The sequence below is a fragment of the Thermobia domestica genome, chromosome 17, assembly GCF_964235325.1.
Source record: "Thermobia domestica chromosome 17, izTheDome1.hap1.1, whole genome shotgun sequence".
Taxonomy (NCBI): Eukaryota; Metazoa; Arthropoda; class Insecta; order Zygentoma; family Lepismatidae; genus Thermobia; species Thermobia domestica.
This window is the reverse complement of record NC_137470.1, coordinates 69,639,060-69,664,079: the sequence shown is the minus strand read 5'-3', so window position 1 is coordinate 69,664,079 and position 25,020 is coordinate 69,639,060. Positions and strand designations below refer to the sequence as shown.

At 36.9% G+C, this 25,020-nt stretch overlaps 1 protein-coding gene across 1 annotated transcript in view; it reads left to right on the top strand.

The window, feature by feature from the left end:
• MnM (myomesin and myosin binding protein) overlaps nt 1–25,020 on the top strand; it is a 227,392-nt gene that overhangs the window by 4,376 nt on the left and 197,996 nt on the right. The gene's annotated exons all lie outside the window — the stretch shown is intronic.

Here is a 25,020-nt window from a genome sequence, read left to right as displayed (position 1 = left end):
TCACTTGCACGAAACGAAAGTGTCCAGATTTCGGGAACGGGAACAGAGAGCAGGATGAGTATCCCAGCTAGCTAGTCATCTTTGCCTTTGACATGCTGACTTGAAAATCATTGTTGTCGAGAGTCCGTCAAAGAACAAATGTACTATTGTAATCAAATTTTGCTGTTAACTAGATGAGACATGAGTCATACTGAGTCATCTTAGCTCAGTGGTAGAACATTGGTATTCGGTAGACCTGAGTTCAATCATCGCGGACGACCAGCATAACTAAGATTTTACCAGAAATTTTCCTGTATCACAACCGGGAAATACCGGGATGGTGCCTTGATAACAGTCACTGTCTGACACCTTTCCCAACCCCGTTCCGCTAACCTGTCCCGTCTTGTGCCATAGTTGCTTAAAGGACATAAACTGAATGCAATGTAATTTAGTACACGGACACTATTTGCGTTCTGGTAATACAGTATAACCTCGTTAACACGAACTCGCTTAAGCCGAACACTCGGTTAGGACGAACAAAATTTCGGGCCCGGCATCGCTGTACGTTATCTTATAGGAAGTTTTATCGGCTTACATGAATTTCGGTTAGCACGAATTGTGAACTAATTTTTAGTTTCTTGAGTCAGTAAAGGTTTTCGTTTAACACGAACTTTCAATCCTTTGTTGTTGTTTTTTTGGATCATTTTTCTTATTTCAGATTTTTTTCCAGATCATTTTTTGTCATACAGTATTTATACAGACGAAAATTACCTTGTAAATAAGAGAAAATCCAGAAACGGGTATTTTTCTTCTCTTATGAGGTGTTGATTCTGTTCTCCGTCAAGGGCTGAACATGCAGGTGGTTGGCAGACGAGCTGGCGACAGCTCGAGACAAAACATCTTCTCTTCCCTGTGACTTCAAACTGGTGACAGCAGTCATAAATACCTTTCCGTTACTAGCGGTACCCAACCTGCTAGCAGAGTTATCAATTTTATAACTTGACCTGGATTTTCTGCGTGGAAACTTTTTTTTTTTAATCTTCGAAGATAGGATAATAAACTTACTGCAGTGTTTTCACTTTTCAGAAGATGGTACCGAGACCGAAACTAGTCTCGATCTTGATCTTAACTCGAATTTGAGACCGAGCCGTGCTTTTCGAAATCGAGACAAGACCGAAACTCAGTCTCGTCTCGATACAATTCTGTGGATGGTATCAAGACGGAGAAAAATCTTGGTCTCGTCTTGAATTTGGAACCGAGAGGAGACCGAGACTACTCAGTCTCGTCTCGATACCATCTCTAGTGTTTTCTATGACATACATAATATACTGTAGTGGTATGTATAGTCTGTATTCTGTAGTGCGTATGTATGGAGAAAATGTATTCGAATAATAAAATTTGGGTCCCCGGTTAACACGAATTTTTTTTAACACGAACTCCTGATTTTTCAGTCCCTTGCAATTCGTGTTAACGATGGTTTACTGTAGTAGTAGATGAAAAAAATGAAATGAAATCTTTCAGTTTTACGTCCCACGGTTACAACGATAATATATATAAATATAAAATCAACTGGTTCTTCCTTTTTGATCTAAATTTGAGCCACATTAAATAATACACACACTTCGTCCCTTATATTGATTCCATTTATTTATATTATATATATCTGGTTGCTCCTGACAACCTGTTATCCAAAATCTTATTATTTTTTGAACATTTGAATATCTTTTATATATTGGCAATCATATTATTTTAAAACATTTCTTTCTCTTCTTCAGATAGTTAAAAATCAGCCAGCCTAGTATATATTTAGAAAGTCTTATTGCCCAAAAATATAAAAATATACAACGTACCGTTGTATATAATGGCGCCTGACGGACTTTTCTTTTTATTTATTTATTCAATAAAAAGAAAAAGAATTCTGGACCGTTTACTTTTACATATACATCATTTGAATTTTCGAATGCACCTCGTATACTTGAAAATTACAATTCATATAATTATACATATATCTCATATTTAATTCTATAACAATATTATTATCATATTTATTTTAATCTTTATCATCATCATCATCATTTATTTCTACGATTCAACGACGATAAGGCACATTCGAAATTTGATTTACAAGTTATTTGATTTTTAAGTCCTTTTTCGGATTCATTAAATGCTTTTACGAGTTGTTTGATTCCTTTTCGGGGCCATTACATGCTTTGTTACAATTTAGTAATTATTTACTTGGGCATCATGAAGAAGGATTTGAAAAAGATGTATGTGATATTCATATAGTCGTTCTTTGAACACAACATGATCGAATATAAGATGTAGTTAGACAAAATATAAATTGAGATTGAAATATCGATAATAATCAGGACATAGCATAATAATTAACGTCTTATTAGCATCATAACAAGAACAATGTGGTTGATATTTCATTTCGGCAATCACAGGAAAACACACAACATTAAGACATATGTAAACATTCCTTGAGAAATTATTATTATAGATATAAACCCAATGACAAAATAACATAAAGTAAAATACAATAAACCGAGAAATCATAATGATAGTTGAAGTAAAATCAATTGAATACGATCTTTTCGAACATTGGAATTCCAGTCTAAGTTACATGGCCAACAAGTTCATTCAAGTCACATTGAAAGTCACAAATCGGAATCGCTTTCTTTACTCCTACAGTTCTTAGTTTCTTATTTTGAGAATCTTTGCCGTAATTCCTGCCATCTGAATAGCGTTTCTGACAAATCGTATTATTTCCGCTATGATTGGATAGCATCACGTTACCGATAAAATTATGTTCGGATATACAATCACTATCACTGTTACTGTTAATACTTGGATTAGGTTTGGTTACATCACCGGTAAAATTAGGTTCAGTCCTCTTACGTTTTACTGATGTCGAGATATCGTGTCTCTTAACATGTCTGTACCTCTTCTTTCCACAATGCTCACGGTACTTTGTCCTACCACGGGTTTTGTTTCTTCTATGGTTAGGTTCGGTTGCATCATCTGTATACATGGATTTGACATCAAAACTTTGCAAAAATCACACTTGGATGATGGAAACTAACACACTGCATCACGTTCTGCGAAGACATCATCAGACCGTTCGCCCATCCATTAAAATTTTACAACCACTTGCAGACGACGGCTTCTAGCCCCTCCCACGGAGCAGAAGACAACATCGGGGCAGTAGCGCCATCGCCACCCAAGGAACGCTATAAATTGGATGGACCACGGCAATTCTGTACCAGTTTTCTGGTGAACCTGCTATTGTTTGCTTCGGATCATTAGGAGTATCCTAACCCCTGGACCGTTAGTCAGCTTCGGGAGTACGCCTATCCTTTCTCCTGGCTTAGCCTGCTTCGGGGCTCTGATTGGGAATCCTAACCACAGCCGCTTAGCCTGCTTCGGGGCTCTGTTGGCCATTTAACCTTCCCTCCGCTTGCATCGGAGCTTGGAGTCCCTAATTCCACTCTGCTTAGCCTGCTTCGGGGCACTGTAGAGATCCTTACGGTCAAAGACTACCTGGAATTTACCTTGTAAATTACAAGATATTACTTGTATAGTATTTTGTAAAAATACTTTTATAGTGAGAAATTTTATAATAAAAGTCGGTAGTGGGAATCGATTCCGGACACTCTGTTTATTAACGCTCTACCTATACCTATATGGAACAAAGGTCGAGGATTTTACATGGTCGAGGCTTTGACCGGCTCAGTTTTGGTCTGAATACTCCCCTATCGGACAGTATTTTTATTAACTGGAAGTGAACTCTTTTTGAAGGTATGTGATTTTTTTAAGTGTGAAATTAGTGAATCGAACTTGACTTTATTTTAGTGCACGCTTCACACTAGAACAGGAAAGAACACTTTGCCGGAGGACGGTGCAAATATGGACCAGAATTCGCGCCCTTCTTTCACACAATTCACCAGTCAGCAGTTTGAACTCATCGGTAGTCGCTAGCGCTTCCTTCCTACGCATCATCAACTGACTTATCCATTATGTAATCCAACACCTAATTGGAATCATTACCAACAACCTGCCCCAGTCTTTCCTATACGTTCAGCACCACAACTACAGGGTGTATCACAAAATAATTACCTCCCAGTCCTTCCCCCCAAGTTGGTAATCCTAGCACATGTGGTACTTCTTGCACAAATAATTCATTGGATTTAGTAAATTCGCAAATCAAATGGCCAATCTAGTAGCCCAAAATACTATTAAGAATTCTCAATTTAGACGAGGCGGCCGTAACAATTACAGGTCGAGAAATACTAATAATGGCAACCAAAACCAAAATAAAAATGGAAAGAAAAGCAATTCTAAAAATAATAATAGTACTCTTTAGCTAGAAACAATCACAGTTTGTGGTACGTGGTATAAAAAAGGTCAGCACATGCTATAAGAATAATCAGCAGGGAAACGCCTAGAGGGGGCCCAGGAGGGGGCCTGAAGATGTTCTGAGGGCCGAAGGTCAGAAAGTAAATGAGCAACAAAAAGTTGCAAGTTCTAGCCCTAATAGACAGTTAATGATATCACTTTATTCAGTGGCTTCGATGTCCGATAGAAGAGAAAATATCAAGTTTTTAAATCAAGAACATAAATTGTTAATTAATGTAACAATTAACAAAGAAAATATCCTGTAATCATTGACACAAGCAGCTCGTTGAGCCTATGACCCAAAAATTGGCTTCCTGCAAACACAAAATTGATTCCTTTTAGCACTAATCTACGAGGAATTGAGAATTCCGTCGTAAATTTACGTTATATAGCTTTAATTAAATTTAGGATTGCATCAACAATTTTTCCACACTATTTTCGAATTTTAGAGGATATTCTAAATCGTTTGCAGGCCAAAATTGATCTGCAAAATAATACATTATCAGTATACAAGAAATCACGGCCACCGCCGTACCCAATTGAAGTTGACGCTCAAGAAAAATTATCAGCAAGTGCAACTTATACAATAAAGCAGCATAAATCTTCTGACGTATTTACTACTCGAAAGGTTACCATACCAGCCAGGTCACGATTCTTTTTACGAATTAATGTCAAGAATCGGAAAATGGATAATGAATATTTTAGCACTTCTCCATTTGAGAATTTATTAGACAAGTACGGGCTACAAACGTTGCCTACTAAGTACCTAAAAATAATTCCACGCTATTAATATCAAATCCAACCCATAGGACAGTAACACTAGTAAAAAACACACCGATTACATATGTTGAAGAGAACGTTCAAGAAGTAGATATACATGATGACTGCCAAACAGACGAACAAAATGATGAGACATTTTATAGAACTGAACAAGAAATTCAGAATAGGCTGGACGAGACCAAGCCACTCTTTTATAGTAAGTTATTCGACATTAATCCGGATTTAACCGATGAACAGAAGAAAGCTGTACATGATCTACTTTTTAGATACAGGGATGTCTTTTCTTATACACCAACTGACATAGGCTATTCTCGTGGATATGTACATAAGATAAGAATAGAGCTTCTTTTAATCAGAGGTCACCTCCCATTCCTTTGGCAGTAAGACCACAAATTAGTTTGCAAATTAAACAGCCCTTAGAAGCCAATATTAGTAAAGAGACTAGTGACAGCTCTTTTTCCTCGCCACTTCTCATAGTAAACCAAATACTTCGGAATCGCGCGTAGTTTTGAATCTAAAAGCTTGTAATAAGTTTACAAAAATTTGAGCATTCCATTCCAGTCCACAGAAGACATTTTTCATGTACTTAGAGGCAAATCTTGCATCTCGACTATCGATATAAATTCTAGCTATTTTCAGCTATTATTGCATGCTAAAAGTAAAAAATACATGACTTTTGAACTTAATCATACTAGGAAGGCGTATAAATTCTAACGCTGCGTGATGGGGCATACCGCTTGAGCAACCGGACTAAGTATAGCAGCACGCATGCTTTTAAAGGGTTTACCACCTTGCATAACTGCCTTCGCTGACGACCTTGTGATACGAAGCAAAAATTGGAAACAGCAACTATCAGACTTGGATTTGATCTTCACAAGGCTGAGAAAACGCGATTTTAGAGCAAGCCCGAATAAGACCCACCTATTATACTCGGAATTGGATGTTTTAGGATTTACAGTTAGCGGCAAGGAAGTCAAAATTTCACCCAAAATTGCCAATAAAATACGAAAATTTAAGAAACCTACCTCTAAAAGGACCTTGAAGAGTTTTCTAGGATTCTGCTCTTATTTAAGGGCGCATATCAAAAATTTCAAGGAAAAGGTGGAACCATTTCAAATTCTTTTGGACAAGAATTAAAAATTTAAATGGACAATTCAGCATGACGAGTTATTTAACAAACTTAAGATGGATATTATTCAGGACCCATATTTGTTTCAATTCGATCCATCATTGGAAATTCGAGCGTACTCCGACGCATCCTCAACCTCAGCAGGCGGAATATTGGCATGTGATAACCCTAAAACTAATCAGGAACGTGTTGTTTCCTATTGTATTCGTCGCTGTACCAAGACCGAGAGAAAGGTCTCAACATGGCAGAAAGAACTATAGTATGCATTTATATATGTTCTTCGAAAATTTCGATATTTCTTACTGAATAGAAATTTTAAATTATTTATAGACGCTAAATGTTTGGCTTCACTCAACACCCAGCCTGATAGAGTCGGAAAATTTACCCGCTACAAGATATTTTTAGCAGATTAAAATTTTGAAATTCAACACATTAAAGACCAGCAGCATTCTGCAGACATTTTTAATCGTTTACAAGACAAGCAAGATATACAGCGGGACGAAAATCAAGAAGTTGATAACTTCTCGGACACAGAGGACGCTAAAGTCTTTGCTTCTCACTCATTAGAACACATCTTTCAAATTGACCAACCTATAACGTTACCCAATTTAGCAAATGAACAAAGGAAAGATCCTTCATTTTCAGACATCATCACTGTTTTGGAAAATAAAGAACTTAACAAGTTATCTACACTCCATGCGGCAAAATACTTTTCTCTTAAAAATGGAATGTTATATAGAACTCAGAAGCATCCTCAATTAGGACTACTATATTTATTTTGTGTACCGAAATATTTACTAGGCAAATGGTTTGATGCTGTCCATAACAACTCAATGGCACCTCATTTTGGTTATACTGAGACATACCAATCGGCACTCAGAAAATATTATTTTCCTAATATGAAAGCTTACATAGCAAATAGAATAAGGACATGTAATCTTTGCCAAAGACTCAAGAAGTTACCAGCAAAATCGGCGAGCCAATTGCTTCATCATCCTCCTAAACCGATTGCGACTGCCTGGCAGTACGATTCAATTGGAAAAGTACCAGTCGGAAAAGGGATTTTCAAACACATACTAGTTGCAATTGAGATGTCTACGCGATACTGTGTGACCAAGATTGTAGGCAACATTATAGCAGAAGAAATTGAACAATTTCTTATATATGACATTATTCCTAAATACGGAGCTTTTTCCTATCTGTATTTAGATAGACACCCTGTACATAATGCTAAGAGACCGCAGAACCTAGCAAAGGTCCACAACTTTGAATTTAAATTTTGTCCAGCATATGATCACAAAACTTTAGGTGTAGTGGAAACATTTCACAGAATCATACAAAACGTTCTTAATTTTTTTTGTACAGGAAAATTAAAATCATTGGCCAAAACTAATCCCGTATATAACATTCGCAATTAATACATTTGTACAGACTGGAACTAAATATTCAAGTTTTTTCCTTATGTACGGATACGAACATAAGACCATCACTGATATTGCGTTAGCATACACTCCGACGTTTTGTGTCGACAAAGAACACCTGAATAAGATACGTGGAATTGTACAGGATAATCTAATTGCAATTAAAACAAACAGAAAAAATATTATGACCTTAAACATCAAGAGACTAATTTTGATATGGGCCAGAAGGTACTTTTCTTTTCTTCCAATTGTCAGATTGGTACACCAGAAACTTTTTCGGCTAGATACGTAGAACCTATAGAAATTATCGAAAAGTTAATCCTAATCTTTATGAGGTCAGATTGCCTTACTCATATCGTCAACCAATGCAGGAGATTTCTGTGGACAGAATTAAACCATATTATTAAGATATAGACGACACTCAACACGAGGACAAATAGCTATCTTTTTTCTGCACAAGAGAAGACATTTTATTTAAAAAATGTATATAATAGCCAAGGCAGAGCACAAGATATACAATAGGAGCCGGACGATAGGAAACACTTTTCATTACGATATAAACATTTTTTCTTTGTTTTACAAAAAGCCGATTCATATATTCTGCAACTGAATGAAAAAATGCTGACTTTGCATTTCCGCATTTAAAAGGCAACTGATCTTTGCAAGGAAAACGAACTTATAATTCTACCATTCTTTAATATTTTTTCTTCTTCCGCTGTGGACTACATATTATCACCGACGTCATGCAACATAAATACTATACACTATGTTCCAAAAATCATGATCACTATACAGGATGTCCAGGAATTCAGAACCGTCATTATTATCATCATTGGCATTTGAAATTGGATTATTTTATTGAAATATATATATCTTTAGTGCAAATATTTTAGAAATTTTACACCTTATACTGGGTGACCAAGAAACCACGCTGTTTGCATCACGAACTTACCAATATAAATTATCTTTATATCCCTGTGATAATCGCAACTTTTTTAGTATTTGTAACTCTTATTATTTTTACAAGCTACATCTCAGTTTTCGCTCGATACCAAAAATATCCAAAAGAACTCGCTTAGATACATCTCCTCCAATTGCAATGGACACATTTAATACCACTCGTACGACTAAGGAGCAACTGATTTTACAGACTCCAATACCCCTCACCATAAGTGAACTAATATATATATATATATATATATATATATATATATATATATATATATATATATATATATATATATATATATGTATGTATGTATATATATTAACGCCAAAGCTTAAAACAGCCCTACCTCGAGGGAAATGAAGTGTTATATGAAATGCACCGATCCTGCCTGTGATCAATGAATAACTGTTTAGTGCATTCTTCCACTAGCTTAATAATGCTCCGAAAAGTAAATTTTTCAGTGTTGCTAGTTATATTAATGTTTTTAGTCATTTTTGTGTGATCCCTCAGTGTTGCCGACCCTCACATGAAGAAAAATAACCCTTCGGCTTATTTTTTAAACAAGCCAGAGGGTGTAATGTCAAACGTGATGTGGTAAACAAACATTTGCTCACGCCAGTGTTTACAAACACCACCACGTGGTTTGGCAAGAAAATTTTACACCAGATGGATCTACAATCACTTGCAGACGACGGCTTCTAACCCTTCCCACGGAACAGAAGACAACATCGGAACAGTTGCGCCACGGCCACTCAAGGAACGCTATAAGTTGGATGGATCACGGCAATTCTGTACCAGTTTTCTGGTGACCCTCCTATTGTTTGCTTCGGAACATTAGGAGTAACCTAACGCAATACCTATACCTATATGGGACAAAGTTTTACTATATATATACAAATGATCAAAAATGACAATAATTAGTGACGAATCCATAGTTTTCGGGGTCACTGACAAAGAGACTTACGGAAGTGTCGCTTACCGATTTGAATGAAACTTTGCATACTTGTAGAAGAACGAAATATAATCGACACATATTTTTTTGTTTCGGCAATAGTGAAGATTTGGAGCTGGTATCTAAGCATAGACTGAAAACAACCATTTAATTTAGAAGAAAATATACTGCCATGGTGGCTTTAGGACAGCTAATTCAGAATCTGAAGTCAAAATTACAAAATTCAAAATGGCGTATCCAATATAGTGATTACAAATACAGAATGTCTGCTCGTTTGAAATTCTTTGCAGTCAGCCAAGAACAATTATAGTGGCAGAGATTACTGCGAGGAGGTTACAGACCAATTTGAAACCCCTTTCTGTACTCATTATAACGGGATGCTTGATTAAATTGGGTCACTATAGCGTTTACACAGACACAAATAGTAGAAAGTGTGGCACAGTCAATAACTCTATGACTAACAGCTACACCATACAGCCTTTAATTTCTGAAAATGGTGTTCTGTTATCAGCATTGTGAATTATTTTGCAGAAGAAGAACGGAACATTCGACCCTATATTCCTAAACAACCTCTTTTAATCTGAAAATGTCCTTGTGAAAGCATCAAATTCGGGAAACTTAACATAAGGTCTTGTGAGATTATGTTTTCAAGAAGTTTTTCTCTCAGCGTCTAATGCAAAGTCTATTTTGTAATTAGATTCGTAGAGTGGTCACAATTAATCAACTTTTCAACGTATTTTATGAACAAAAGAGTATCTCAAAATAGAAACCATTCGGCACTAACAAGTGGTAGGATTCAGTGTCTTGATATGTTCGTCTTTAGGCCGTGGAAAAACTTATTGAGACATTTTACTGATATTGTCCTCTATAACTATAACATAAATTTACATCTCCGTAATAATATAATTTAGATCCAAATCGCTGATTCATAATCAGTTTTCTTCTCCCAGTTTTGCAAATCTTATTAGATATGCATGATATAAAAACAGTTATTTGGAAGAAGATTGTGCTGCATTTTGCGATTTGTCACAGTTATTGTTGTAATAAGGTGAGCTTAGTGTAAACAATGTTATTACATCACACATTTTTTTAATTTTTTTTTACGAAATATCATTACTGTGAAGCGTTTTCTCAATAAATTCTAACAATTGAGAATATGTGAAATTGAGAGGCGAGGTGACTCACTATACATAAGCATCCCAGATAGGGAGAGGTGTAGAGACTCACTTTAATCAAGCATTTCGTAAAAATAAATGTGTTTCAAATCAATAGAAAGGGATTTGAAATCTGTCTGCAACCTTCTTGTAGTAACCCATACCAAATAAGGCTAAGCGCAGAGAATTTCAAACAAGGAGACATTTTGTATTTGTAATCACTATTTTGGATACGCTATTTTGAATTTTGTAATTTCGACGTCAGATTCTGAATTAGCTATCCCAAAACCACCATGGCAGTATGTTTTCTTCTAAATTAAATGATTGTTTTCAATCTATGCTTAGATACCAGCCCTAACGTTCAAACGGTGGTTTTCTCCTTAAATCTTCACCACTGCCGAAACAAAAAAATACGTGTCGATTATTTTTCGATGTTCTACAAGTATGCAAAGTTTCATTCAAATCGGTGAGTGACACTTCCGTAAGTCTCCTTGTGAGATGAACAGTGAGACTTCCGATGCCGTTTAAATCCGAGTTGAGCCCACAATCGTAATATTTAGTTGTTACTTATATACATTACTTATTATTTTCTGATTTTTCATGATATTTTCTTCCTTTTTGTAGATTTGAGAGCGCTTCAGTAATAGTAAAATTTGGCTGACTAAGGGAACGTATTACTAATTTTCTTATTTCAACCCAGCAAAGCAGGTAATTGACGCTAGAAATAGCTAAATGTGATTCACATTTATTTCACTTACCTTCTCTTATGGATAGGTACAGAGTTTTGATAGGGTACAAGATTTTTAAAAGAAAGTTGTGTGTCCAAATATTTTGGTCAAGACTGTACCTCTGAAAAATTAATGGGTTCAGTGGGGTGGGTTCAAATTCATGTGCATTTTGAGTTAATTTATCGTCTAAGATGGGCATTTATCAAGGCATATGATCCTATGGATGGTGCGTTGGTCCATTCTCTTAAAGGGGACGACAAGAATATCATATTGCACTCCTCCCAAATTTCCGTACATGTGCATTAGCTCACCTCTTAAATTTGAGAACTGCAAATTAATAAAAAAATGTAGATGTATAGGACTACCTAAGTTTGAGTGGTTCGTCTAATTATCTTGGGTATGTTTTAAATTGCCAAAATGAATATTGAAAAACTAATATTATGATTCATCCATTAATTTTTGGAAACGGGATTATACCTTATGGTGCACTGAATATTAGGTCGCCGTATATATTTAAATTGTCTCAGATGAAGTTTTATGACTTACAAGGGAAGAGAGGGAGATTATATATTGAAGTGGAAGGTGGCTTATACACCAATTGAAAGCACTAATGACGCCTATTACGAAACTGTAATAAAAATTTTCCGAATGTATATACTGTGCGAGTTATATGAATATACAAGGTGTCCAGAAAATCCGTTTCCATCCTTAGAAATCGTAAACAGTGAACCAGATGCCAAAACAGGAAAACACGTGTTTGATTATTTTAAAAGTACAAGGTATCAAAGCAAAAAGTATCTAAAAGATAAGATTTTGAATCCCAAGAAAACAACCATTTGAATAACATGGAAATTTCTTCATCCCCCCTTTAGACAACTTAAAAACTAAAAATATTCACTTTTGGCAATTTTCCTGTAGGTTAGTCTCAAAAGGCTACAATCATGCGAAATTTCATCATTCTAATCCGGCCGAAAGTGCCTAAACATTTTGGGGTGTAGATGTCCCATATAGATAACATGGGAAAGATTTTTCAGTTTCCCATAAAACCACTCTACAGTTGGAAAGTTTTATGTTTAGCGATTTATTTAGTTAACGCTAACGAAAACGTATAAACATACCGAATTTCAAGTTCTTATTCCAATTCCAAGTACCTAAAATATGAAATTATATCTATAAAAAAAGGCCCGTTTAAATAACATGTGGAATTTCCTCATATCCCCTTTAGACTCCCTAAAAATTAAAAATATGCACTTTTGGCAATTTTTCTGTCGGTTAGTCCCGTAAAGCTACAAACATGTCAAATTTAATCATTGTGGCCTTACAGGAAGTGACCAATAATTTGGGGATGTAAAAGGTGTCCAACATAAATAACATGGGAAAGATTTTTCAGTTCCCCATAAAACCACTCTAAAAATGGAAATTTTCATTTTTACTTATTTATTTTGTTAACGCTAACAAAAACGTACAAGCATACTGAATCTCAAGTTTTTATTCCAATTCCAAGTACCGAAAACATGAGATGATATGTCCAGAAAAGCACCCATTTAAATAACATGGGGAAATTCTTCATCCGTCCTTTAGACCCTGTTGCACATACATTATGTCCAAGCGATTCGTTTGGCAACTGTCAACAGCCAACCAGTATCTGTCTAATATATAGTAACTATACACCAGACCCAGGTCAATTACTCCTACCAGCTTCCAAACCAATCCCAAGCACATACACAGGAACGGAACCCACGTTTCTTGTTTCGGTACCAGGGAAGCCAAAACTTAATATTCTTTTTTTTCTTGTAGCAACTAAGCTTTTTGTATTTTCAGGAAATAGCTATATGAAAACACATCTTTTCAACTGTAACAAATTTATTACAACCCCAAAATAGAGTTAACAACAATAAAATATAATAAACCAACAAATAACGGGAATTATAGATACTAAATTTCAAAGAAGCAATTTTTAAACGAATGTGTAAGTAATAAATTTCCAACTCCCGAAATCTCAAACATCAATTCTTAAAAGTATTATTTTTTTCTGACACCGAAGTAACCTATTTCCCTTTAACATACGAAAAACAAAGGCTGCAACTACGATCAACAAATTTAGAATATATCTCAAAATTTAAACCTTCCTTCGTTAACATTAAATTCTAATCCAATTGTAATAGCTTTTAACAGAGCTTTCAAGTAGTTCAAATTAATTCTTTCCAAAATTTTTTTAATGCAAGAAGTTACGTAAGTATCCTCCACTAAATAATTCCGTCGTAATAATTCTATCTTATCGGTTTTGGTCAAATAGTCATTGTGCTCTGTATGACTATCAGTTGCTACCATTACTTACGTCTACCAAATTCACTTCTTTGGGATCCGAACCACATGGGGTCCGAACCCAGAAAAAGGGGGCAACCCAGTACTCCACAGGAAATAAAGAGAGGGCGAAAATAATTTAAAATCTCCTTCCACTTACCAAAAAGAGGTTATACATTTCGACCTCCCGTCATTCCCTATACAGCACTAGAGCACTGCAGTATTTCTGATTTTTTCATTCACTCAACTTATCAGAGATCACACATATAATCACAATAGTATTAAATAATTTAAAGCAACACTATTAAACTTCCACCATTCAAAGCTCTTCCACATGTTTTCATCAGCCTTAACAATTTTTTCAAGCACGTCTCCAAACTAGAATTTTTAAGTTACATTATATCGAAACACCAATCTAACAAAATGTTGAACCTTCCCTATTCACGTACCAAGTCTAGAATGACGTGGCTAACACGGTTCACCTCGCAGCAAGCCTGCAATCAGCTGTCAGCACTAGTCCTGCTATCTCTTGACCGGTGAGTGGACTTCTAATGGCTATCAAACTGCTCTAGTAAGAGGTGACCTCTACCGAGTAGAAGTGTAATTACGTAACCACTTACAATGTCTTTACAATATCATTCCTCGAAATCTCTCCCCTTTTTTCTTTCTTCGAACGCATATTACGTTACAACCCCCTAAAAATTAAAAATATTCACTTTTGGTAAATTTTCCTGTCAGTTAGTGTCGGAAAGCTACAATCATGCCAAATTTCAACTTTCCATGTCAACCGGAAATACCCCTTCAATTTATGTCAGTTCATGTAGTTATATATATATATATATATATATATATATATATATATATATATATATATATATATATACAGTGGCGGATCTAAGGGGGGCTATAGGGGCTATAGCCCCCCTTGACGGTGAGGTATACAGTGGATAAAATGGGTTTCAATCCTGCTTTACACTGGATAAAACGGCAAAATATGGTTTAGCCCCTCCCTTGATCATATCCTGGATCCGCCCCTGTATATATATATATATATATATATATATATATATATATATATATATATATATGTGTGTGTGTGTGTGTGTGTGTGTGTGTGCAGGCCCATCAAGAGCCAACTCGGGTCCCGAGGTTATCATTGGGCCCGGTATATAAAAAAAAACTGGCAAACTATGTGTCATATATTTACTAGTTAATTACAATACTAGAGTTACACTACCTAATTTCAGGTTCGTATTTATATATTGTGCGCTCCTGTGCTCTAAATAATTTGCCGCTTCCCAGCCCGCACAAACTTATCTCTCAAACAAAGAAACAAGCCATGATTTTGCAAGCATACTAGCTCTTGTTGAGTAGCAGTTTAGGTATTACAAGTTACAAAAGTTACAACGTAATTTTAAATGGCCTAAATCTCTTAATGATGATCATGATGTGTTCTTTCCGAAGGTAGATGTTTGACCCGAAGGTCCCTGGGCAAGGTGAAAACATGGTAGTTTGCCATTGTGTTCCATGGGATGATGATGACGTACTAAGGACGGGACCTACAGCTCAACTTGGGATCCGAACCACTTATGTCCCCACTGTGAATCGAACATGGAACCCCTTGATTACAAGGTAACAAGCTTAACCACTCATTAATTGGGGACACATTCTCTCAATACTGGCATGTAATTTATTCATGTAGGTTTTAGTTTACTATCCGGAGAAAGTGCATTAAGAATCAATGAACCGTTATGTCCTTATTTATTCATGTAGGTTTTAATTTACTATCCGGAGAAAATGTATTAAGAATTAATAAACCGTTATGTCCTTTTTATCTATATATTAAAATGTTAGGTTTATATGTTTGTCCGCAATCCTTTCCACAATGAGATCTCGAAAACCATAAGTGCTAAAAACGTGTCGTTTTCTCTGGTCGATTCCAAAGTTTGTGTATATTGTCCAGTTTAGGGGCCTTTTTGAGCCCATAACATTAACATTGTTGCAGGCCGAAACTATGGTGTAGGCAACCAGTACAGAAGTTACGTATGTTGGGTTGACGGACACTGCAGCCGCTTTGCTTAAATCTGAATGACAAAACCTATTGCATGCTGGCAACTTCATAGGCCTCAAGAGACGTAATGAGGCGTACTCGGACGGCTATGGATTTATTAGAAAAAAATATTTCCACTTGATATCGTGTTACTTCTACTTTGTTACAAACTCACTTCAACATAATATACATAGCATATTATATACATAGCAATTCACTTCCTTTGTGAGTCTCCTATCCTTTACTTGTGTGAGTAAGGAGACATGCACAGTGGGAAGGAGATTCATGGTCATAACATAACGATATAGTCCGGCCGTCAAACCCCTGATTTTGAGTGTACCGTGCATTCACGTCCGCATAAAATATTTTCACGTTTTCATAATCTTTTAACCCTACCAAGTAATATTAGAAAGGGTGTCGCCCTAACACCCTTGGGCAATTTGTATAAAACACGTTAATATGAAATGGCTGCCGCCATTAACGGAATTTCTAATTTCATTAATCTCTCTTCAACTTCTTGTTCTATCATATTAATATAGGTGCGTATACCTGTTTTAATGGTCAAAAGATAGTTTGAGCAGTTTACCATTGTTGTTGGGTCCATATTTAATAATGTAAAATTTATGTATGTACTAAAAGCTACCGCCATTAAAGAAATTTCTATTTTTATTTATGTCTCTCCAAGATCTTGTTCTATCATAGAAATATAGGTGTCTTTAATGGTCAAAGAATACTTCGAGCAGTTTACCGTTGTTGTTGAGTCCATATTTAATAATGTAAAATTTATGTATATACAGAAAATTCAAAAAGAAATTATATTAACCATGGGAAATACAGTATGCATAGGACGAAAAAACATTAATTTGCCAGTAAGAAAAACATATTTCTATGGACAATCATTTTAGGGCAGACACTTATCAAGATATAGAGACTTTTATTTCCAATTCATAAAACGGATAGTAACTGAGCACGATACCCTAGAATTTGCTAGATTTAATACATAATTGTGCCGCCAGGAAGGACAAGATTCTCTAGCAACCACAAGGGCCATATATACCCCCTTACTGGACATGGATCCTGCAGACCCCGACACCATGCTCACAGCAATGGTTGAGGCCATACGACTTACCAACATGTGGGGACAAAATGTGACTATATTCACAAACGACCAGCAACTGAACAAGTTGGCTGTGCACATCAGCTGGTTTTACCCCAAACGATTTTCAACTTTCATTTCAAAACTTGGGAGAATGCACAGACTAATGATCTTTATTGGTTGTGTTGTATGTCTGATGACATGAAATGGTCTTGAAGATATCTTGAAGGCAGCATTTGGAAGTGTTCCAAAAATGCTATCTGGTAAGATGTTCCCATAGAATTTCAGAACTCTTCAATTGGTTGTTGAAGAAGTTTAGAGGCCTATTTTTCTTGCAGTAAATTCAAAGGAAGAGCTTATATATTTTTTTAAAACAAAGCATCAAGCAGCTCTACATCCAAACTATGGTGTAGAAAATTTAGTAAAACCTGTATTATTATTATTATTATTTTGATGGTGTTTGTGAGAGCTGAACGTGAAAGTGAATGGCCACTGCACCTGTGGGCAGTAAAGCATATGCTGCCATATTTCTTTTCTGCTGGTCCTCACAATTATACAAGGTACGGTTTGTATTATTTGTAGTCAATGCAAAAATGTCATGGTGATGTACGAAAGAAATTCATGGAAGGGGAACACGTCATGCACCACAAGGTAGGGCTGTGGAACGTCATCTGGTCTGACATGTATATCGAAACGACATTTACGAGATACAGTAAAGGATCCCGTGGAATCATCGGACTGACAATGAAACCAGAAAGTATGAAGACGTGGGCATACAGCATGCGCATTTTTAGCAGTGTTTTGCAAGATCTATCCGACTTGACCAACTGCAGTCAGAGGAATGAAGTCACTACTCTCAAAGAAGAGAAACCAGCAAGGATTCAAACAGATAGAATTGACAGAGAGAAACTCAGGAGTAAGCTAGAAACGTGTATTGATCTGTTTGACACGAAGGACCATTCCCAATCTCTTACCAACATAGTCACTGGCAGAATTGCGTGAAAAAAGGTGAATGTTCACAATGCGTTGAATATTGGAATGGATCAAATGGTTAAATATTCAGCTACTTGGTAGGTAAGTTCCTCCATACCAAAGGAAGTTATAACGATGGCTATTAACAGAAAGTCCATATGCGTTGGAACTACAGATGTATGTGATGCCACGTTGATCTGCTCTCGTGTTCCTGGATTACAAGGGCCAAGAGACATCAATTTTCAATCTGTCGTCAGACATGAACTTGCCCCGGTACCAATTGCCATGTTTGATTTCTACCGGGAGATGAGAATAACAAAGGCGAAATCATTCATGATGAATCAGCTAAAAGTTGATGCATCTGCAAGAGTAATCTTTAGACCAGAAGATACAGTGATTGATGAAAGTGCTATATTGTGGGTAGTAGACTGTCCGAACAATGGAACTGTTCATGGCTATTCCAATAACGTATGTGAATACGTGTTTTAGAAGACAAGGTTCTCTAATGTGTATTTGGTATTCGACAGATACTACAACTACAGCATTAAGAGTGGCACAAGATTGGCCCGAACTGACCAGTTTGGTAGCAGGAGGCAAGAGCCGACTTCGGGAACATCACTTTCATCCCGGAAAATGTACTTACTGTCGCTGAAAACAAGATACAATTGACAGAGTTAATTATCCAGCAACTTCTGATATTCATATCAGATATCTGGACTATAAATTGGTCATAACTGGAAAGGACGCCACTCCAAAGAGATAGCACACAGAACTGATTTGCGGACAACATACGAAGAAGCAGGTGTGATCATAGTGCAGCAAGTAGTGAATATTGCCCAAAAGGGAGTGAAAAGGATCACAGTTACGTGCGATGATACCGATGTTATCATACTTCTCATGTACTTCTTTCTCACACTTAAATTGTCGCGAGTGTTAACTATAGAAAGCAGTGGGACTATCAGGACCGTTATCGACATTGGTGCAGGCGTAGAAAAAGATATGGCATTTCTTCCAGATCTTCCAGGTGCACATGCTCTCTCAGGGTGGGACACAGTTGCTCAGTGTTTTGGCATCGAAAAGGGAGTAGTGCACTGCATCAACAAACTCAAGCTACTTGGAAAATTTCATGCAAATATCGCCGATGTTGTAAAATAAACCACGTATTTCATGTTCGTTGCTACGAAAGCAAAAGGAGAGAAAATATATCTGATGTACGAGTCGATGCGTGGATGACAAAGATATCAAGGTGAAAGGCTGCGTCATCTCCTGATTTGAAAAGTCGCTCATCTACAACGGAAGCGTTCGAGTTAAATGTGCGTAGAGCACACATTCAAACTGTCATATGGATGTCAGGGTGCGAAGGTTAGCCTCCCAAGTTTGATCCACCTTTGTATGGCTGGAAACGTGAAGATGCGTCGAAATCTCTTGTTCTTGTGGTACTGTTATCAAATACTGCATTGACACCTCCAAAAGTGTTTGATATGATTCATTGTCGTTGTTCACCTGATAAACCATTCTTAACAGCTTATTGTCGTTGCAATGCAGCTAAACTGTCATGCACTATGTTTTATCTCTGTTATGACGAAGTACGGTGTAATAACGAAAAAAATAAAACATCGCCGCTGCAAATTGAAACGTAGACGAAGAGGAGACCGAATATTTTATTCATGACTTGTAGACTCTTTATGCTCGCAGTGGCTGTGAAAATGAAAGTGTTGTTTAGTTTCACACACAAGTGTTCAGATCACTGCTAAAGACCTAAAGACCTATATATATTCATTTTAAAACATATTCTTCAACACTTTTATGATGTTTAAAGCAACTTGTCATCGATAAGCCTTGAGTGTACACAACGGGAAGTTTGTGGTAGGATAATAACTTTGAATGTATGCACAATATTTGATTTATCAGCACTTAATAGCAGCACTTAATTACCATAGTAACCCTTTTGAATCCAATGACAAGACAACGTCGAGAAGTATTATAGACAATTAGTATCAAACATTAGCTGATTACTTGTACCAAAGCCTGTAGTTTGCATCAAAACCTAACCTACGCACAAGTGAAACCTATTTTTTTTTTTTACTTGCACAGAGAATTGAAAAACATTTTATAACGACGTCATTATATAAGGTATCAAAATAATAATTGGCATGAACATTACCAATATCTCAATGTATATGGAGTACCGTGCTTTCACCCAGGGCCCCAAACGTCGAAAAAGGAAATTTTTAGAGAAATTTCCCGATTTTTTCAAATTTCCCTTTTCCCGTACGTTGTAAGGGTATGATCTTTATAGCGTTTGAAAGACTGCATCATTTTAAAGAGAATGACATATGAAACATAAAATTCTGATGACTTGCCTTGAAGCAGTAGATACTTGAAAAAAGTCCTAAAAATTGCTTAACGTCATTGGACTCGAAAGGGTTAATGGGTATTATGCAAAATGCCCAAGGGTGTAAGAGCGACACCCTTCCTAATATTGTTTAGGAGGATGTAAAGGCTATGAAAATGCAAAAATATTTTATGCGGACGCACATGCACGGTACCATGGACTGACTGCCGGACTAATACGCTTAGTAGACAGCGCAGGTTCAGCTAGTATCTCATAGTTTCACTTGAATCATGGTTGAATTTCTTAAATATTTACTCTTATTATTGTAATAGTAAAATATGATTTTTTTAAAAATAGGCAGTGTTTCTGACATTGTTTGTTTTGAACTTATCATATAATTAAAGATTATAGTGCTTAGTAAAAAGCATTTTATAAAACTTTATGTTTAAAAAATTACATTAGTTTACACAATGAGTGTGGATTCTTTCATATGTGTTTAAGCTACTCGAACGAATAAGAGAAACTCCTTCCAAAGTAATTGCAAATAAACTTGGGGTAGAAGTAGGAGAGGATGACTTTTTAAAAATAATCAGGTAAGCTAGCTAATTAGTAATTACTGTAATTAGAGTGAAGTAAACACATTAACGTATTTTCTCGGGACTTTGCAGGTTGCTAGTTTTAAACATTACTTTAATATGAATCTTTTAAAAATTCCAAAATGTTACCGCTCCCTAAATTCTGCCGCCCTGTGCTCGAGCACCGAATAGCACTTACCTAAATACGGGCCTGCCTAATTTACAAAACAGCCTTTCTTGCTTTCCTGCCAGCAAATGTATCTATGATATCACTAAAGTTTGGCTGACGTTCTAAAGTAGACTCCATTAGAAGAGTTCCCAAGTCGGATATCTTTGTTGACTCATCAATTACCGAAGGACATTCTTTACTCTTGCAAGTGCACTAAACGATCTTTCAGCCTCCCCCACAGAAAATGGTAGAGTACAAAAAATACGAAAAGCAATAGTAACATTCGGGAAAATATTGACTAGTTTTTGGTCAAAAATTGTGTTGAGCAACTGAAATGGAGTCAGAGCAGCACTGAAGTTGACAAATTGAATCGCTTGTAGATGAACCATTTCATTAATGATAACATCTGATATATCATCACTGTATAGTTCTAACCACGTTCTTACTTTTCCCTCAAGTTCATCATTGCTCAACGTTCGATACAGTCATTATATATATAAATTCTACATTTAACCCTACATAAGTTTTCAGCTTATCAGCTATATGCAGTGTTCTTAATCTTTTCCATCTCTTTCTCTGTGGAATACGCATCAAAAATAATCAACTGTGATTGCAAATAAGTATTAAACAAGAAAATAAATGTTTAAATTAAATACAAGATCGTTACAATTAAAGTGCCACTATTCACAGTGGTCCAGCGCGGGCTGTAATCAACGTATTACATTGACATTTGGTAAACGTGCTAATAAGACTATGCGAAAGTGAGTTACACTGGAAAAAATATTCGTTCCACATTCCGCCACCACGGGAAAATGTGGCGCTGTACAAGTATTACACACGTGGAAATGCTCCTCTATGTATGGATAAGACGATTATCTAAGTAGAAGAGGTCAAACTTGTGAGATACATGTAACGCAAACAAGATGAAGAGCAGGTGACTGTATCAAATGGTGGAAAGGGAACAACTTTACGAACAATGTGAGGGTCACAAAAGGTGAAACTTTATTTCATTTTAACGGTAACACAAGGTACAATGGGAATAACTTTATTAACGTTTGCGGTTACAGTGACCAATTTACATAACATACACCATATGGGCACCAGACACATCGACGACATGTTGCATCCGCAAAATGCCGTGCGCAACAATTGTTCACCTATGTCATCTTATGCTGTTCTTGAGATTCATCAGCGACTGGACATTTGCCTAGTAGACCCGAGCTTTCACATATCCCAACAGCAAGAAATCACACGGGTTTAGATCGGGAGATCTTCCTGGCCACGCATCTGAAAAACCTCGAGAGATAATGCGATGAGCAGTGAAGGTTTCACGAAGATCTTTCAAGTGGCGATCGATGTATAGTGTTGCCAAGTATTGCATGGAAACAGTCGTTTGCAAGACAGTTTCGTGTTTGTAACGTAGAAACCACATGTCGTGCTAAAATTCCTATAACGTGCTGATGTCACTGGTACAGGTAGTAACCCCTTGGAGTGTCATCTCCTCAAAGAAAAAGGTCAATAATGAACGTTCCTCTGAATCCACATTACACAGTTACGTACACAGAGCGTAATGGCTGTTCCTGCACAACGTGCAGATTATCCGAGGGTCCGAGCCCCATACCCGACAGTTTTGCCTGTTTACTGCCCCTTCTAGTGTAAAATGTGCCTCATTAGACTCCAGGATACCCCGCGACTAAAAGCCATCCACTTTCATGTGTGTCAAAAACCGAAGGGCAAACTCTAAGCATTGCGGCGGATTTTGGGGTTTATGTTACTGTACTCTGTGACTGCTGTAAGGATAACAGTGTAAAATGGCCCTGAGATCTTTCCTCACTGTTAACCATAGGATGACCAATTCCTATGAAAGCGACCGAGCACTGGTAGCGGAATATGGAGCACGTGTTGCGTGGTCCACAATAGCCACGCAACCTCGTCAACAACCTCCTTTGAATGGGTAGTCTTTCTCTTCCTGGAGCCACACAACTCACCTGTTTTCTCAAAATTCAACACTATCTTCTTTAAGCCATATCTTGATAGCAGTCCTCTTCTTATTCCTTTCAGACGCCGATATTCCCTCAATGCTGCACTATAATTGCTCCCGTTCTGAGAGACCAATTTTCCTAACAGCGCACAGTCTCTCTTGTGAATAGCCATGCTGTTTCACACGAGATCATGTATATGAAGTGTGAGCTCGAGTGTGTTAGGGCATGTACAGCACCATATTTAGCCATGGTGGCGGAAAATGGAACTGATATTTTCCAGTGTAACTCGCTTCCTCCTGCTTAGTCGAATTGTTAATGCGCATGACTTCAACATGCAGGGTCCCTTACTTCTGGTGGAACCATTAAAATTATTCGGTGTTAATTGAGCATAATGAGGCAATTAGGAGCTATCTGAATTAACATATATCGCACTCCGGTCCAGAAAACTAGAAATACTGGCGCCTGGGAGGCGTTGGACTGACCACGCTGTTACCTGGATGAACGATTACAGTCTGACCGGCCATAGATCTGCAGTGGCGTAACTTTGGCCGCAAACGGTACTTGTGCCCTCGGCACCGGATTGGAGGGCGCAAAATTGGGCAAATATTTGAGGGAGCGTTTTGGTTTGGTTGGTCAGGGGCACTAAGTCGAGTTCTTTCCCTGGGTGATAACTAGCGTAGTTGCAGCGCTGTAGATCTGTATGGACTGTTGCGAAAAGGAGTTTTGTACTTTTGGCTCTATCTGTTAGCAAATTTCACTAGTTTCTCAATACTGAGTAGGCAGGAACAGGGGCATCATTTGGGGAGGTAAAGGGGCATTTGCCGACTTGAGTTTCAGAAACACATGCTTTTTAATAAATTGTATACTACTATACTAACAAGAAACGTGAAACTTTTATCAATGGACAATCCTGCACCTGACCTTCTCCTCCCCCGGCAAAACCTAAATTGATGACGCTAGTCTGGAGCATAGAATCACTTATTTTTCATAGGTTGACTCTTTTATATTTTATGAACTACTTAGATAGGCCTATTACAGAATAAATTGATATTGTGTGCTATGAGGGCGTTTCAATAAAAGGTATTACAATACAGTTTTCTCGTTGAGAATGATTCTGTATTCATTCAACAATGAGATTTTGTGTAACCGCGACTGAATCTTAAATCCCTTGTTGACGCCAATTTAGTCATAATTTACAACACATGAACTACATTTTCTTTGGGGGGGGGGGGGGGGAGGCGAAGGTCCTGAAGTATAGCCTTGAGGGCCTAAGTGTTTTGATCCGGCCCTGTAAGTGGTCAGCGTTTGGCTTCAAATGCTATATTTCTGACCTTTCCAGGCCGGAATATGTAAACACCTCTATATAAAGGTTTGCTATAGTATGAACAGAACTTAAAATTACGGGTATGAATCCAGTAGCCAGATCATAAAGTTTAGTCGCCCTTTTTCCTTGCACAGATGTAATTTATGCAAGTGCTTTTCGTCAAAATTTAATCAATAGGGATAGATAGAACAAATGTACTCCACTATAAGTGCCGTAATTAAAATCTTTGACCTTTCTCTAACAAGGTACATTCGCGAAGTGTCCCATCGGCATTCGTGTAAAATTTATTCAATTGAAAAGTTCTTCATAACCCAATGTGTATTGTACTAATTTTAGCAGCCCATACCGATAATATATATAGGGTGTGGGTGTTAATGAATTATACTGACAAACTGTAAGAGGTGATTCCTCACATGAAAATAACAGAAAAAGTTCATATGGACCTTTGGCAAAAAGTACATAGTTCCAGAGCTAGGGCTGTCCAAAATCGCGAAAAAGTTAACTTTCAATAGGCCTTATTTCGAATTCCAGAAACTGTGGATGGTTGTTCGTATTAGCGTAAAGGAAGCCATGCATACACAATCCAAAAGTGTATATTTCATCAATTGTCAATAGGTGTAGAGGATATTCCCTACAGGGTGAAATTCTCAGATATGTTTTCAATAGTTTCCAGATATACCCTGATTTCAAGAAGAGTCCAAAGTAGGCAGGAACCTTCCCCAT